Here is a 17,940-nt window from a genome sequence, read left to right as displayed (position 1 = left end):
TTCTGGAAAGAGGTAAAGAGAGACAGGGTGGCACAAAAGTTAGTTGGGAAAAGATAAAATGGTAGATTACTAGTGGAGAAGGGAGAAAAAGTTAGCAGATGGAGAGAACACTTTAAAGAATTGTAGAACATAGAGAATGAAAGTAATGCGAGCGTAAGTGGCTGGGAAATGGTTGGGAGACGGAGGGATGCGAGAATAGAGGAAGGAATCAGTTGGATGGAAGTTGTGGGCGCAATGAAGAAAGTTAAAATGGGGAAAGCCCCAGGAATTGATGGAGTGTGTGGTGAAATGCTGACGCATGGGGGAGAGACAGTGGTGGAGTGGTTGTGGAAGATGTGCAGACTGGCCTGGGAGGAAGGTAGGTTTCCGGAGGATTGGAAGTAAGGTATAATTTTTCCCCTGTACAAAGGAATAGGGGAAAGAGAAGGGTGTGGTAATCATAGGGGCATTTGTCTTCTTAGTGTAATAGGAAAAGTATATGGTAGGATACTTATTGACAGAGTTAGGAGAATAACAGAAGAATTAGTTGGAGAAGAACAGGGAGATTCTAGGAAGGGAAGAGGTTGTGTAGATCAGATATTCATTTGTACATCTTTAATGGAAAAGTTTCTAGAGAAGGGAAAAAAGTTGTATGCGGCCTTCATGGATTTGGAGAAAGCATATGACAGGGTGGATAGACAAGGATTGGGAAAGTATCGAGAAAATAAGGAGTAGATGGGATGTTGCTAAATGCCGTGAAGAGTACAGTATGTTTGAGGGTGCTAAGGCTGCAGTGCATGTGGATAGTGAACTGAGTGAATTGTTCTATTTGAAGGTTGGATTGAAACAGGGATATGCCGTGTCTCCATGGTTGTTCAATCTGTAAATGGATGGGGTTTTAGAAGAGAAACAGGGAAGGTGGGTGCGGGGACGAACGATGGTGCTGGGGTGGAGTGAGGGAAGGAGAATGACATGCGAAGTTGTGGCCACATAATTTGTCTGTTTTCTTTCATTCAGGGCATCATATAAAGGAGTTACTATTCGGTAGATAAAGCTGCATTACAACTTGTATAACGGCGTCAGATAACAAGCTTTAGATAGGTGGTAATATCAAGGACTGGCTCTTGAGAGAAATATACTGACGTGACAGATCAAACATTAGTGCGGAGCCAGATATTTGTGTTTATCCGTGTATTTTGACTTCAGATGCAAAATGGAATCTGGATGGCTTTGACTTCCATAATGTTTGTGCAAGAAACGTCCTCTACCCTTACATATAATTAATTTTGGAACTAAATATTACATGCAACCTTTGAAATGGCTGTATCCAAGTAAATATGATCAGCCTCGCGGTATACACTCCATCTATGCAGTCACCATCATGTCAATTCAATAATTATTTAATGACATCTTCAATATGAAAAGGCTATTTAAAATAATTCTGCATAAAAGGTATATAAATTTGATGTCTGAGCTCATGGGTGGATATAATATCGGAATTCCTCATAATCTGTTAGAGGGAATATTAAACATAATCCTACCCAAACTCACAAAATATATCTGTGTTAATGTTTACCGACACTGGTCAAGCCAAAGCAACCAGGAACGCCTTAGTAAGTAGTTCAGTGGCTTCATGCCTTAAAAACCTCATGCAGGCTCGCGGCACCGGGGAAACAATGTTGTTGATGGTTTGCTGGTTTCGTCTGAACAGCTCCCACTCGTCCTCGGTTTGCTGAAGGAGGCGGGCCCGTGTTCTCTCGTTTTGTGGCTTCCTCGCTTTGACAATCTGGGTCCACACAATCTCGATGGCTCTGCACTAATATTTGATCTGTCACATCAGTATACTTCTCTTACGAGCCAGTCTTTGATATCACCACCTATCTAAAGCTTGTTATCCGACGTCGCTATACAAAGTGTAATGCAGCTTTATCTACCGAATAGTAACTCCTTTATATCATGCCCTGGATGAAAGAAAATAGACAAATTATGTGGCCACAATTTCGCATTTCATTCTCCCTCCCCTTCCTACCCACCTTCCCCTTCCTCACTCTACCCAAGCACCACTGCTCGTCCCCCCACCCACCTTCTCTTCTCTCTCTGCCCCCTCCCTCTCACCCCCTCTTACTCCAGTTTGACTTGCCGCGCATAAACGAGCCAGTCTTAGGCACGGGGTACAGGAGGATAGGTGATTATTTATGGCCACGACTGTAATTGGGTAGAGTGATGGGTAAGGATCGAAGTTTAGAGCGTGAAGTGCTTGAAAGGGTACAGTAAGGAAGAAAGGGTGCTGGTTCCTTGAAAGCAGTGATAAGAAACAGGGAAGTGAGCATGGAAGTGAAAAAGTTACTACTAGAACGTATTGTGATACCAACTTTAAATTATGGAATTGAAGCTTGAACGTTTTTGGAGGGACAGAAGTCAAGAGTGAGAGCAGTGGAAATACGTTATTTGAAAGGAGCATGTGGAGTCACATGGAGAGACAGGCTGACAAATGAGGAAATGAAGGAGCGTTGTAGTGTGGATGTGGATGTGATAGGAAGCGTTAGAAGAGATACATTAAGGTGGTTTGGCCATGTGTGGAGGATGTAGAGTGAGAGACTGACGAGGAGAGTGTATGTGAGTGAGGAGGATGGGGAGAGAGGGAGGGGATGGCCGACGATGTGATGGAGAGATGGGGTGGAAAAGTATATGAGGGAGGGAGGTGTGAGCTGGGAACAGGGCAGTGAAATGGCGGGGGACAGGGCGACATGGAGGCGATTTGTTTGTGGCCACCCCTTACGGGATTGAGGCGTCAGGCAGTAGATAGATTTATTTTCCAAGATACTTCAACTGATTCATGTAACTGCAGTAAGCGAATCGTGGCCATTGTCCGCGATTCAGTTAATCCTTTATCATTGTATCATAATATTTCGTGGATATTTCTTAAAGTGATTAGGATGCTACCTGCTGTCATCATGTTTCGTGGAAATACCAAAAAAAAAAAAAAAAAAAAAATGGATTCAATACACCATACTATCACCATTTTCTATGGAAATTTCTTTAATTGATTTGAATATTACATTGTACCATCTTTTTTTCTGGAATATTAACGTTCCCAAATTGTTGTTTGCTACCATAATTTGTTGTGGAAAATTTTAATATTGACCACTTTATTATTGTCTAGCATTACTAGTACCATCATTATTTGCTGAGATTTCTTAAAATTATTTGGATGCCACATGCTACCATAACTTTTTGTGAAAAATTATCAAAAATGGTTTTGAAACTCCATACTACCATAATTTTCTGCGAAAATTTCTTAAAATGATTTGAATGCACTTGGCACCATTTTTTTTTCAATTTCTAACATTGTCATGAAGTTATTTGCAACCATCATTATTTTTTTTTTGGACATTTCTTATATTGTCAGCTCGGGTACCTGGCGATATATTCGTCCCTCAACTACTTCCCTATCCTCTAGAAGGAGTTAGGACAACTGCAGGAGGGCAATATAAGCCTATACTTCACCGGGTTGACATTTCTCTTGATCCTGGAGCCTCTGTACGAGTAACTCTCATATTTTTCGCTTTATTTTTATTTCATTTATTTTTTTTTTCTAATCCTACCCACCGCATTTTTAGTGGGAAATATAATGAACAGGTCGTACAGACTCCAAGTTGTGACTTCTACATTAACACGAACCATATTATATCTCTATCTGTCTGTCTGTCTGTTAGTCTGTCTGTCTGTCTGTCTGTCTGTCTCTCTCTCTCTCTCTCTCTCTCTCTCTCTCTCTGCAGTCGCATCAAGTAACTGATGGACAGATTTCGACACTTGGATTAGCTTTCAATGCTTAGAAATCTTCAGCTGTATGGTGATAAATCCTGTTATGGGTACTGCTCAAGAGGAAATATGGCATTGATTTTACGTACTGTGCGTATGTGTGTATAAAATGAGTGCCACTAATGAATTATTGGTTTCTTATTACTGCCACAAACCCATGCCTTTTTACAACCAGCCTGCTTGTGTTTGAAGTGATTATAATGGTTTCCACAAAATGGTTGTCATAATCTCCGTAACTTTGGTAATATGAATATCTGTATCGGTATCATTAAACTTTGATTCTGTATCACAAGTAAAACGTAAAGTAACGATTAACGGTACATCGCTACTTCGTTTGAAAATTAACTGTTGTACTGAATAATAACCGTTCTGAACAATTCTTGCCACAGCTAAAAACTACTGATTATAAGCCAAATGAATACACACACACACACACACACACACACACACACATTCTCTCTCTCTCTCTTCTCTCTCTCTCTCTCTCTCTCTCTCTCTCTCTCTCTCTCTCTCTCTCTCTCTCCATACATACATGGATACATACGAGTATATACCTGTAAATATTTGACCGGGTTAAAAAATCCAGCTTCTGAATTTTTAATTGTAATACCAAAGAAAAGTTGATCCATAATGAAAGTATCATGTATGCAAAATTTTGGTGTAATCTATGTTGATATAGAGGTGGCGCCTGCCTCGTCAACATCTCGCCATTCGCTGAATGTGGCGCATCAGTGCTGGCGTAGGAGTCTTACAGGTATTTCGTGTTTTTTAAAATCATCTATTCTTTGCTCTCATTTTTTTTTAGGTATTTCTTTTTTTATGTGTCCGACTCTGGGCATATGCTTCATAGCCTGCTCCCAAGGCCCAGTAGTCTTCTTACTATACACCTCTACATGTCTCCACTTCGGCGCTAACACCCAACGTCCATAGTGAATACATGCTGGGGCTGTCTCATACAGGACTGGTGTATTGGTATTAGCGGGGGTGTTTTTACGACATGTCGGCGGGTCTTCTAGTAGATCAGTCAAGTCTGTTTTTATTAAATTCAAATCCTTAAACTGTTCCCTGTCTCAGCGGGGATTTGAACGTGGGTCCAGTAGGACTGCAGGCCACCTTTCTACCGACTGAGCCACCGCCTACAAATATGGCTCATGCTACTCGATCTGCCTTAATTCATAATATTTTTGTCACTCTATGAATTATTGGTGACAAGCAACTTCCAACGAAGTGGGATGTGGAAAGACACGTACTTTTTGCTGAGACAGAAAAATCGAAAGTGTCAGGGAAGGAAATAGAGAAGAATTTTGGATCAGAACTTCAGTGTCTTTGGGAAAAAAGCTTCAGTTCCTTGTGTTCACTTATCATGAATTACACTGCTGGTTTTGGACAACCAGTCTAAGTACAGGATTCTAGTGAAAAACAAGGGGAAAGACTGCTACAACAAACAGCTTGAAAAGTATAAAACGCATATGCAGAAGGAGCTATTTGATATCTCCTGTTGCAAATGTAAACCCTTCGAAGAGTGTAAGTGTTCAAAGATAAGAAATGTGCTCATAAGTGAAAGAGGGTTCCTTTCAGATCAAAGAGGAAATAGACAGATGTACATTGGAAAAGTGGATACAAAAGACACAAAAATCCTGCTACAACGAGCAAAAAGAAGTAAGGATGCAGAGAACTACAAAGTGAAAACTTGTGATTCTGTTTGTCAGAAAGGTCAAAGTGGGATGGAGGAAATGAGTGATACTGATTTCAGTTTGGAAAATGATGGAACAGATGAAACAAATGTCCGAGTGTAGAAAAAAAAGAAGAAACAAAATAAGATAAATAAGATATTACGAATGCGAATTAACTGTGAACTGGTTACAAGAGAAGCTGATCGATTTGGTGTGAGTGATAGGGGTGACGCTTCAATTGCCACTTCAGCTCTGGTGGGTGCTGTACTTGTTTCACCCGAAAGCAAGAATTTAGTTATAGACAAGTCAGGAGTAAGAAGTGCCAGAAATGGAAGACATAATAGCACTGTATTTTGATGGAAACAAGGACAAAACATTAACACTGGAAGAGAGAAAAGATGAAAATAGTTGTGTGTCCATTCACCAAGTAAACATATTTAAGGAACACATTTCATTATTTAAAGAGCCTGGCTCTGAATACCTTGACCATGTAACTTCTGATGAGGGAACAGCAGCTGCTATTTCTGAGTGCTTGATGAACTGTCGGCCGAAGACTGAGATGTTTGTTGCAATAGCGTGTGATGGTTCACCTGTTAACACAGGGACAAAGGGCGGAGCAATAAAATTGATTGAAGACTTTCTTAACCATCCTTTGCTTATATGTTTCTTACAACACAATGAGCTTCAATTTTTTTGGCATATATTTAAACATTTGGATGGCGAAACCTCAGGGCCCACAGCTTTCAAAGGAAAGATTGGGAATAAGATAGGAGAAACAGTTAGTAACCTACCAGTGGTAAATTTTGAACCAATCCCAGTAGATGATGTGAAGAAGTTTCATGAGACCTATTCAGAGGAAGATTTAAGTAAAGATCAAAAATATTTTCTGACTATGTGGTATGCAGTGTCATCTGTAAATTTTCCTGGATCATTCCCTCCAGTTGAACCAGGCCCATTAGCACATTCAAGATGGCTGACAGTATGTTCAAGAATTTTGAGACTGTATTGCTCAGGACCTCTTCCTTCCAAACCATTGAAAACATTAGCCAAATATTTGATGACTATACTTACCGACCTGGTGTGAGATTAATAGAAATCCTTCCTGTGTCAATGGCACAAAACATCTACTCAGTGCTTTTACCAAGATCAAATATATGAAAGATGAATACTTGGGAGCATATAAGGCTGCTACCCAGGCTATTCAAACAAATGCTATTTATGCCCATCCGAAAAACATGCTTTTGGGCATGGCATCAGAAGACATGCTGTGAAGAAAATTCTAGCAGCAATAAACAACCCGAGACAAGAAAGAAGACAATTCAAAGTACAAGAGATAAATTGTGGGGGCAGATCATTATACGGAAATTATCAGCTGGAAAGTGGTGGATATTACAGAACCACCACTCCTCGTGGTGAGTTCTGGGTAGTGCACGGTCACAGTGTGCTAGCTAAGGGCTGCATAATAAAGTGTCCAGGCGCCACCTCTTACTGACATGATGGGGATATAATAATTATTTTGCAGTTCCGTTGCCTCTGTCTAGGAGCAAGTTTTCCCCTCTGTTATAAAAAGGAAACTGGACTTTTTTTTTTTTTTTTGGGGGGGGGGATCTTAGGACCCAGTTTAATATAAATATACTAGGGTGAGGAGTAGCAATGTCCAGACAGCCTAAATTTGCCCAGTCCAATGGGTCATGCTTTCATTCTCTCATCATTCAAGCCCCCGGGATCCTGGCTCTATCAGATACGCCAAAAACATTCACCACGTTCTGTAGCTTCACATTAACGTATCCGACAGAGTAAATCCGGACACTGTCACGTTAAAAAGGGGTGCCAAATCCCAGATCATTCGCTTCTCCTCACAATACTCATTCAGCCAGCTCGATCTCTTGTCAGTCCCCTAGCCTTACCGACTTCCAAACCTCTCTTCTTCCTACACTCATCCACCATATATTTCAACCTTCTCCTTGGCCTAACTCGCCTCTTCCCTCCTTCAAATTCGTTCAGATATACCCTTTTCACCATTCTATTGTTATCCATTCTCTCCACATGACCATACCATCTCAGTACACTCTCCTCGATTCTGGTGTGCGCGTTCTTCCTCATTTCACATCTTTCACGGATCGCATTATTTCGTATCGTGTCCACACTCTGCACTCCACGTACTGTATATTACTAAGGAGTCCCATCTCCACTGCTATCACTCTTGACTTTTCATTTTCACGCTACATCATAGTCTCCCATCCATATGTTAGAGTTGACACTAACACTCCTACATGTAAGCCTCGTGCAGCTGCAACACTCAAACCTCTGTTTCTTATCAAGACCTTCATTGCACTAGTTACTCTTCTTCCATGTGTTACTCTACTTCCCACTTCTTTTGCACATTTTCCTCTCTTTTCTATCACTTTACCCAGGTATTTGAACTCTCTCACCAATTCCAGTCTCTCTCCATTCACTGTTACTACACACTGGGAGTTACCTTCTCTCTCAGTAATCATCAGTATACTCTTTTCTACATTTACTCTCAAGCCACGACGCTCACAGACATCAGCAAAATTCTGCACTAGTCTACCAAGTTCTTGTCCGGTATTTGCAAGTAGTACTGCATCATCAGCATACAACAAAATTTGAAATGTTCCATCCATCACCATTCATTACCAACGCCCATTCATTGCTCGCGTTTTTAATTCTCTTATCACCCCATCAATCATCCATATATATATATATATATATATATATATATATATATATATATATATATATATATATATATATATATATTACTGTATATACCAACGCTGCTTCCCCCAAGGAAAGGGAGGTAGCAGAGACAGGAGGACACACTCCCCATTAACTTATCCATTCAAGCACATTCATTCGCATCTTAGCCCCAAAGGGGAGAAGGGACAGATCCTCACTGCACTACACCGCACAAAGGTCAACTGCACAATGCAGTCAGTGACATCTGCAGCAGGGCCCGACAGCAGAACTGGTTTACCCCTGCCACATCATAATAGACCCATCCCCTTACCTGCACCTGACCTGACTAGCTGATCTGACTAAATGCGGGTGAATATCCCCTCAGGAGTGCATCATCATTTATTCATTCACAATTTTTCTCCATTTATTTCTGTCACACACGCCACTCGTCCTTGCTCAACAGACATCCCTCTCGCATCCAGCGCTCTCTTCACACTGTCCATCCGTTCTATTCATGGTCTCCCTCTCAGCCTTACACCTCTCACATCAGATCTAGTTATCTTTTTGACCAATCGCTCATTATGCATTCTCTCCATATGCCCAAACCATCGCAACACCCTCTGCTCAACTCTACCAGCCATCTCCCGAACAACTCTAGTTCTCCTTCACACTTCATCATTTTGCACTCGATCCATACGCGTCACTCCATACATACTCCTCAGATACCTCATCTCCATTACATTCAAACTTTTCCTCTCTGCTACACCCATATTCCATGTTTCAGCCACATATAACGCAGTCAGTAACACAACACCCTCATACAGCCTTCTCTTTACATCCATTCTAAGCGAACGACATCTAAACAATTTTTCCATTCCTCCCAGCACCTTACCTACTTCATTTATGCTAAACTTCACTTCTGCATCTTTTCTTCCATCCACAACAACATGTGACCCTAAATATTAAAAACACTCTACCTCCTCAAGTAACTCACCATTCAAAACTATATTAATCCCCCTACCGTCTACCAACCTCGTACACTTCATCACTTTACTCTTATTCTCATTTAGTTTCAATTTCCTCCTTTCACACACCCTACCAAACTCCTCTACAAACTGTCTCAATCTCTTCTCTGAATCAGCCATCAATGCAGTATCATCTGCAAACAGCAGCTGCTTCAGGTTCCAGTCTCACCATCAACATTCACTAGACTCAGACCTCCACCTAAAACTCTTGCATTCACCTCTCTTACAACACCATCCAAGGCCACATCACACATCACTGTCGCAGCCCCACTCTCACGGGAAACCAATCACTCACAGCATTTCCCACTCTTAAACATGCTGTACTATTTACATAAAAACTTTTCACCCCTTTTAGTAACCTACCGTCAAGTCCATACAATCTTAAAACAGTCCACAAAGCCTCCCTATCACTTCTATCGTACGCTTTCTCTAAATCCATGAATGCCCAAAACACATCCTTGCCTATCGCTAAATGCTTTTCACACACTTGTCTCACAGCAAACACCTGATCCACGCACCCCCTCCCTCTCCTAAAGCCACACTGATCATCACCAATCACACCCTCTGTACCCTCTCTAACTCTCATAATTGACACTCTACCATACACCTTACCTTCAACACTCAGCAGTCTTATACCCCTAAAGCTAGTACATTCATACTTATCACCCTTGCCTTTATACAACGGGACCACACAAGCACTTGCCCAGTCAATTGACACCATACCTTTCACAAAGCACTCATTCAACAATCTTACTAACCAGTCAACAATAGTCACTCCACCACCCTTCAGGCATTCCACAGCACACCCATCCATACCTGCAGCTTTCCCTGTTTTCATCTCCTTTACTGCCTTCTCCACTTCTTCCTTCGAGATCAAAGAAACATCCAAGTCTCCCAACACATTTATTCCTTGCACCCTTCCATCTGCCACAATCACAGTCACCCTTTAATCCTCTACATTTAACAATCTTTCAAAATACTCTGCCCATCTCTTCCTTACTGCATCCATCTCAATTAACATCCTTCCATCCTCTGCTTTTACTCGCTCTTCCTTCCCAGACTCTCCCTTTCGCACCCTTTTAACCTCCTTCCAGAACATTTTCTTATTCTGTTGAAAAATCAAATCAAATCAGCCCGTATGTCCACCTCTCATCTGCTGCCAGCTTTAACATCATGCACATGGCCCCCTTCTCGCCCTATTCTTCTTTTCCCTTACTACCTCTCATATGACACCTCATCCTTCCTCTGCAGCCACACTTCATATGCCACGTCTCTTCTCAGCAACAGCCATACTTACTTCCTCGCACCACCATTCACTTCACTTTTCTTACACCACCACCCACACGTCTCCACACCACACACCTCTTCTGCATGCCCCACTACAGCACCTCTTGAGACAATTGTCATTCCTCCTCCACACTGCCATTTTCCTTATCTTTCACTGCGTTCCACTCATCTTTCCAATTTCTCCTGATACTCTATCATTTTCTCTCTTTTATCCAACTCACTCACTTTCAAAACACTCCCTGCCACACCTAACCACTCCTAGCTCTCACCCATCTCTTACACTACTCTTAACTTTCCCTCCACCAGGTAGTGGTCAGACAGCCACCTCCACCCTCCCCTCTCAGGACTCTCACATCCAACAATCTTCCTATTACAATTCCTAGAACACAACCACTTAGTCCACATCAATGCTTTATCCACAACCATTCCAATCCCTCCTGGTCTCACCCATGTATACTTATAAATATCTTTCTTCTCAAACAAGCGTGATTTCAAAAATCACCATCTCTCGCTCAACACACATCCCTATCATTTGTTCCCCATTTTCATTTCTTCCAGACACACCATGCATACCAACTACACCTTCAACTGCTACATTTCCCACTCTAGCATTCAGATCTCCCATCATTACCACATTCACATTCGCTCCAAAACTCTGCAGACACTCATCAACATCATTCCAGAAATACTCCCTCTCTTCTTCATCCCTTTCACTACCAGGCCTATATGCACTCACAAACACCCACAACTCACACTCAAATTTCGCTTTCACCCACATCAGTCTCGATGACACCTCCTTCCATTCAATCACACACTGCTGTACTTCCGGACCACTAACAAGGCCACACCTTCTCTTGCCCTTCCTCTATCAACACCTGACAATTTTCCATTCACGCTTCCAAACATAGAGTCACCCTTCCCTTTCATCTTCGTTTCACTAAATGCTAACACATCCAACTTTCTTCTCACAAACATTCTCCCAATCTCCTCCCTTTTAGCCTCAGTCGTACTACATCCACGCACATTCATAGACCCAATCTTCAGGGTACGGGATAACTCAGTATATATATGCATTGAACAACAATGAGGACACCATACAACCTTGTTGCACGCCCACACCGATGGTGAATCATTCACTGAGATGCCCATTAACCCTTACACATGCTTCACTGCCATCATAAAAGCTCTTGACGGCACCTAGCAGCTTATCATCTACAATGTACAGTCGTGGCCATAAATAATTACCTATCCTTCTGTACCCCGTGCCTCAGGCTGGCTCCCTTACGCGCGGCAAGTCACACTGGAGTGAGAGGGGCTAAGGGGGAGGGGCCAGAGAAAGGAAAGTGGGTGAGGGGATGAGCAATGGTGCTTAGGTGAAGTGAGGGAGGGGAGGGAGGGGAGGTGGGAGAGCAAAAATGACATGCGAAGTTGTGGCCATATGATCTGTCTATTTCCTTTCATTCAGGGCATCATATTAAGGAGTTTCTTTCTGTAGATTCAGCTGCATTACACCTTGTATAGCGGCGTCAGATAACAAACGTTAGATATGTGGTGATATCAAGGACTGGCTCGTGAGAGAAGTATACTGACGTGACAAATTAAATATTAGTACAGAGCCATCATGATTGTGTGGGCCCAGATCGTCAATGCGTGGATAAGGCGACCAGTCCCACCTTTAGGCTGGACAGTCCTGCTTTATTTTTTACATCTGTCCCACTTTATTAATTGTGACTAAAATGTCCTGCTTTTTGTGCAAATTGTCTAAAATGTCCCGCTTTCAGAAAATTACTGTTACATTAGATATAACATGACCTTTTATGAAATTATGATGAATTAGTAAAATTATGTATAATCCAAACCAAATGAAATACCAAATCGTTAATATAAAAACTGTAATACTGACTGGTAACTATGGTCGGCCCATTCACCGTTCCGTATTGTATATTGGTCATTGAAGTTCATTTGAGACGTTAGTGTTTGATTAGCAGCCTCAGGGTAAGGTATTGCGTAGCAGCCGTCGCTGTCACTCGCATAAGTCTCTCTCTCTCTCTCTCTCTCTCTCTCTCTCTGTATATATATATATATCATATATATATATATATATATATATATATATATATATATATATATATATATATATATATATATATATAATTATATACTTACACACACACACACACACACACGTGACAATGTCTCGCTTTTAGCTCCAATAAATCTGGTCACCTAACGCGTGGAAGCCAGAGAACGAGAGGACACGGGCCCGCCTCCTCCAGCACACCAAAGACGAGTGGGAGCTGTTCAGACGAAACCAGCAAACCATCAACAACATTGTTTCCCCCGTGCCGCGACGCCAGCATGGTTTTCCTTTTAGACATGAGGCCACTGAAAGAACTGAGGCGTTCCTGGTTGCTTTGGCTTGACCAGTGTCGGTAAACATTGACATAAATATATTTTGGGAGTTTGGGTAGGATTTTTTTTCATTTTTCCTCTAGGAGATTATGAGGGATACTGTTACCATATCCACCCATGAGCACAAAAATCAAATTTATTTACTGTTTATGCACAATTATTTTAAATAGCTTTTTCATATAAAGATGTCATTAAATAATTACTGAACTGACATGATGGTGACTGTATAGAGGGAGTGTATACCGCGAGGGTGATCGTATTTACTGTGGACACAACCACGTCAAAGGTTGCATATAATATTTAGTTCCAAAAATTCATTACATGTAAGGGTAAAGGACGTTTCTGACAAAAACATTACTGAAGTCAAAGCCATCCTGAATCCATTCTGCATCTGAAGTTAAAATGCATGAATAAACACAATTATCTGGCTCCGCACTAATGTTTGATCTGTCACGTCAGTATACTTCTCTCATGAGCCAGTCCTTGATATCACCACATATCTAAAGCGTGTTACCTGACGCCGCTATACAAGGTGTAATGCAGCTATATGTACCAAATAGGACCTCCTATATATGATACTTTGAATGAAAGAAAATAGACAAACTATGTGGCCACAACTTCGTATTTCATTCTCCCTACCCTACCTGCCCTCCCTCCCCTCCCTCACTCCACCCCAAAACCATCTCTCGTCCCTCCACCCACCTTCCCTTCTCTCTCCGGCCCCTCCTTCTCAGCCCTTCTTACTCCAGTGTGACTTGCCGCGCATAAAGGAGCCAGTCTGAGGCACGGGGTATAGGATGATATGTGATTATTTATGGCCACGACTGTACACTCTCCCAAAAAAGATTCGGCACCGTTGGGTGCGATAGTTGTGAAAATGAGCAACTTCTGTAGACACATTTGAGTCTATAGATGTGGTGCCTCAAAACATATACCACCCCGTAAGTGAAACTTTTTGCAAGTTTGAGTTTTAATAATTACGAAATACAATATCTGTACTAATAATTACAGGACGTCCCATATATCACAATGCTTCACCCATGTTTCAGAATGATACGTGCTGTAAGAGTGCCGGTACTTTTTTGAGAGGGTGTACATGTGAAAAACCTTCCACAGTCCTCCTCTGTCTACCTAGATTTATGTACAGTGCTCTCCAGATCCATGAATGCATAATCACCTAATAGTCTTCTCACAAGCCTTCTGCACTATCTGTCTTACTGAAAATATTTGATCCACACATCCCCTACCACTCGTAGAGCCACCCTTTTCATCACTTACTAGGACTACTGATATCTCTCTTGCTTTCTCTGTAATAATTCTTCCATATACCTACCCTGCCACACTCTGCAAACTTATGCCACGATAATTCTTGCTTTCACTTCACTCACCTTTATTTTTGTACAGGGGTACAATCACAGGCTTTCTTCACTCTGCTGGCACAGCTTCACTCATCCACGCCATCTTACATGTCTGCAACAAGCACTTCATTCCGCCATCTCCACTACACTTAATCATCTCTGTGTACACCTCATCAGCCCCTGCTGCTTTTCTGTTTTTCTACCGCTTCATATAGCTCTACCTGTGCGGGTGTCACGTTTCCTGGCACTGCATTCCTTCTCTACACCCCCCCCCCCAAACCAATCATGTTTGCAGTGGCTCTACTCTCTCTATTTTCATTCATCAGGTTTAAAAATATTCTTTCCATCTGGTTCTTACTTCATTCCCATGGTTTAATAATCTACCACCTACATCCTTCACACCTTCACATTTCATTCCACTGTCACTTCTACATTTCTGCACCTCTTTTCGGAATAATTTCCTATTTTCAGAGTAGTTTCATTCATTTTTATTTCTAGATCATAATTTACCTCCTTTTTCCTCTTCTCTAGTCTCACTACGTGCTTCTTGCTCTCAATAAATTCAGTTCTTATTTCAATTGAACCCCTGTCCTGTAACAACTTCAGCCATTTCTTCCTCTTTTCCCCCATTGCTGTCTTAACCTCTTCATCCCACCATGCCGTACCGTTCTTCTTTGTCGTTACTCTTGCCACACCACACATCGTTTTAGCATTCCTAACTAACTAATCCCTATGTGCATTCCACGGGCTGTCCAGATCCATTTCATTCCATTTCACTGATTCTAACTCCTCCCTTACTTTGGTCCTGTATTCATCTGTCATTTCTTTTATCCTCAGCATCTCGACTTTCAGTCTTTCTCCCTGGCTGCTCCTCTCCTGGTTCACCTCACTACTCGCAGCTTGATCTTGCATACCACAATCATATGATCTGACAGACCTCCACACCGTCCTCTCATGGCCCTCGTATCAGCAACCATTCCCATCATCGACCTCTCTACGAGCTCGTAATCAATCAGGCTCCTTTCAACAGTATCCACGGTCACTCTATACCATGTATATTAACGTGCATCTTTGTGTCTGAAGTACGAGTTCCAAATGCACAACCTCCTTTCCTGACAAAAATTCTCCAGTCGCTTCCCGTTATCATTTTTTCCTGGTACTCCATTACACCCCATTATGTTATCCTCAGGATCACTGCTTACTCATCCATTCATATCGCCCATTACGATTACACAACATCTCCTCGGGATTTCTCCCACTGCTTCATCCAGCTCATCCCAAAATCAGTCTTTCTCTCTCTCACTCCTGTCATCACACGGTGTATACGCTACGATCACAGCCACTTTCACCTTCTCAAACTTGAACTTGAGATACATACATCTCGAGCTGACGCATTTGTAATCTCTTATTGCACTCTTCCACATCTCATTCATCAACAAAGCAACTCCTCCCTTGAATCTGCCTTGTCCTTTCATTCCCGATCATACACATTTCACACCCTCCCACTCCTCCACTTCACATCCTTTCATCTTTCTTTCACACAATGCCATCACGGCCTAGCTTGCACTCTTGAACACATTCACCACTTCACCCTCTTGCTCTCCTCATTCACACCTGTCACATTCCACATGGCCATGCAAATTTGCCCATCTGGTTGGGGTCCTGGGCAGCTATTTGGCCCTCCGAGGTGTGTGTGTGTGTGTGTGTGTGTGTGTGTGTGTGTTAATTCATTTTTTTTTTTTTTTTTTTTGTGGGCCCCTACCAGCTTTGGGCCTGAGGCTCCTTCCTCATTAAAGTCCATGTAAATCCACCCCAGTACCCAGTTAATCATGAAATCAGCAGTTTTACCACAGCATACGAGTATGTATCCATACTAACTAAATTTTATTTTATTTTATTGTGTTTTGCGTCTTTCAGTTATTCTGTAAATAATGTGAATGCAGGTAGAAATATACATGATTCCAAGCCAGTCATTCTTCCCTTGAGTCGCGTTTTTACAAATACGTTTTACTCCACTGTTCACACTCATTTTCTGGTCATATTAAAGGCACTGCTAAAACCGAACAATATTACCTCATACCTTTTCAGGAGGTGCTATTATACTTGAAAGTTGTGAACACGCCTTAAGATATTGTGTTATCACCAAAAACCGTCGAAAATTTGTCACCTGTTACTCATCATGTTCAGTAATATAATGGAAACCTCTATAACAATGGCACTAAAGACTTACATTCATAAGAACTTAATGCACTAAATTCAATTAAGTCGCGGTTGCATGGAATTCGATGAGCCTTAGCAATGCTACAGGAATGCGTCTACTTGGTTCCTACGTAAATTTACCCTAAAACCTGACTAGACTTGACCATCAACTATTGAAAATTGGTTTTGGATCTTCTACAAGTGAGAACAAACGCCCTGAAGCTACAGTAGTATGATGCCAGGCAATGGACCACATACAGTAGTTGTCTATTACAATTTACAAGTACTCTGATAAGATGTTCGTAATACTATATGTTTGACATTTTATTGAACAGACTTGAACTTTAATAGTTCCAGCATTATATCTATGTATTTATGAAGATTATGAAACATTAACTGACATTTTAGTTAGTGATATTATCTGGAATTTAAAAGTATTGTTCAGCTGCAGCACTTTCATGGACTCACATCCTGTTACATATGTTAAATTAATATTCCCCGTTAATTTTCACAGTTTGATAACGTGACAGAACTTCGAGCGCCATGGGGTGCTGGGGTATTTGAAGTGACAGCAGACAGCCAGAACACTAATGTAACACAGTCACGGCTTTCACGGGTGATCACCCAAGCCCGTCAGGTAGGTCCATTTGTTACTGCTGAGTAGGGAAGGCCAATGAAGTTACTGCTGAAGTGAGTAGCTGCACAGGTCACTCTCCAGTTACCACTGAAGTGCTGGAGAAATCATATACAGAATTATGAAATTCAAGACCTTGGTCTACCATAGCATCATTAAAGACCAAAAACGAAAAACTGGTGCATGTTAGTAACTCAACATGGCGTCGTTGATGACTAAAATCACTAAGAACTTGAAGTTTTGTCTGCTTAATTTTTAAGAAAGTTCCCGTTGAATAGTAAGAAAAAAAAATAGTTAATGTGAAGATACCGCCAGTTACGACTGAAGTCCTGGTTCGTGACGGTGGTGGTGGTGAGTGATGACCCGGTGTTCCTTGAAGCCTTTGCCAAGTGGTCTCTCAAGGGACGCCTCCTGGTGTGGAGCAAACAGCTCCTCAAAGTCCTCACCCGCCTTCCTCTCCACCGTCTCGATGATTTATCCGCCACACACTGTCTATGACCAACTCACTGTTGCTTCAGCTGTCTGACACTCCAAGGATCAAGTGAGATCTGTTTACTATATAATAAGAAATATATATATATATATATATATATATATATATATATATATATATATATATATATATATATATATATATATATATATATATATATATATCGTCAGCCGTTGAGGTCCACTGCAGGACCGGCCTATCCCTACCGAAGCAGTGACGATACAGCCAATGTATCTCTACACAGTGGCTTAGTCTGTCTGGTAGAGACTCTATGTAGGGTGAGAAGTGCTTGTAAGTGTAATTGTAGTGGCTTTGGATGTGTGTGTAGTCTGTGAACCAAATGTAATCGGCCAGCCTT

This window comes from Coenobita brevimanus, chromosome 58 (genome assembly GCF_032717465.1).
Source record: "Coenobita brevimanus isolate Jiangsu-jjx chromosome 58, ASM3271746v2, whole genome shotgun sequence".
NCBI classification, from domain to species: domain Eukaryota; kingdom Metazoa; phylum Arthropoda; class Malacostraca; order Decapoda; family Coenobitidae; genus Coenobita; species Coenobita brevimanus.
The sequence above is the reverse complement of the archived record's forward strand: the minus strand, read 5'-3'. Positions refer to the sequence as shown.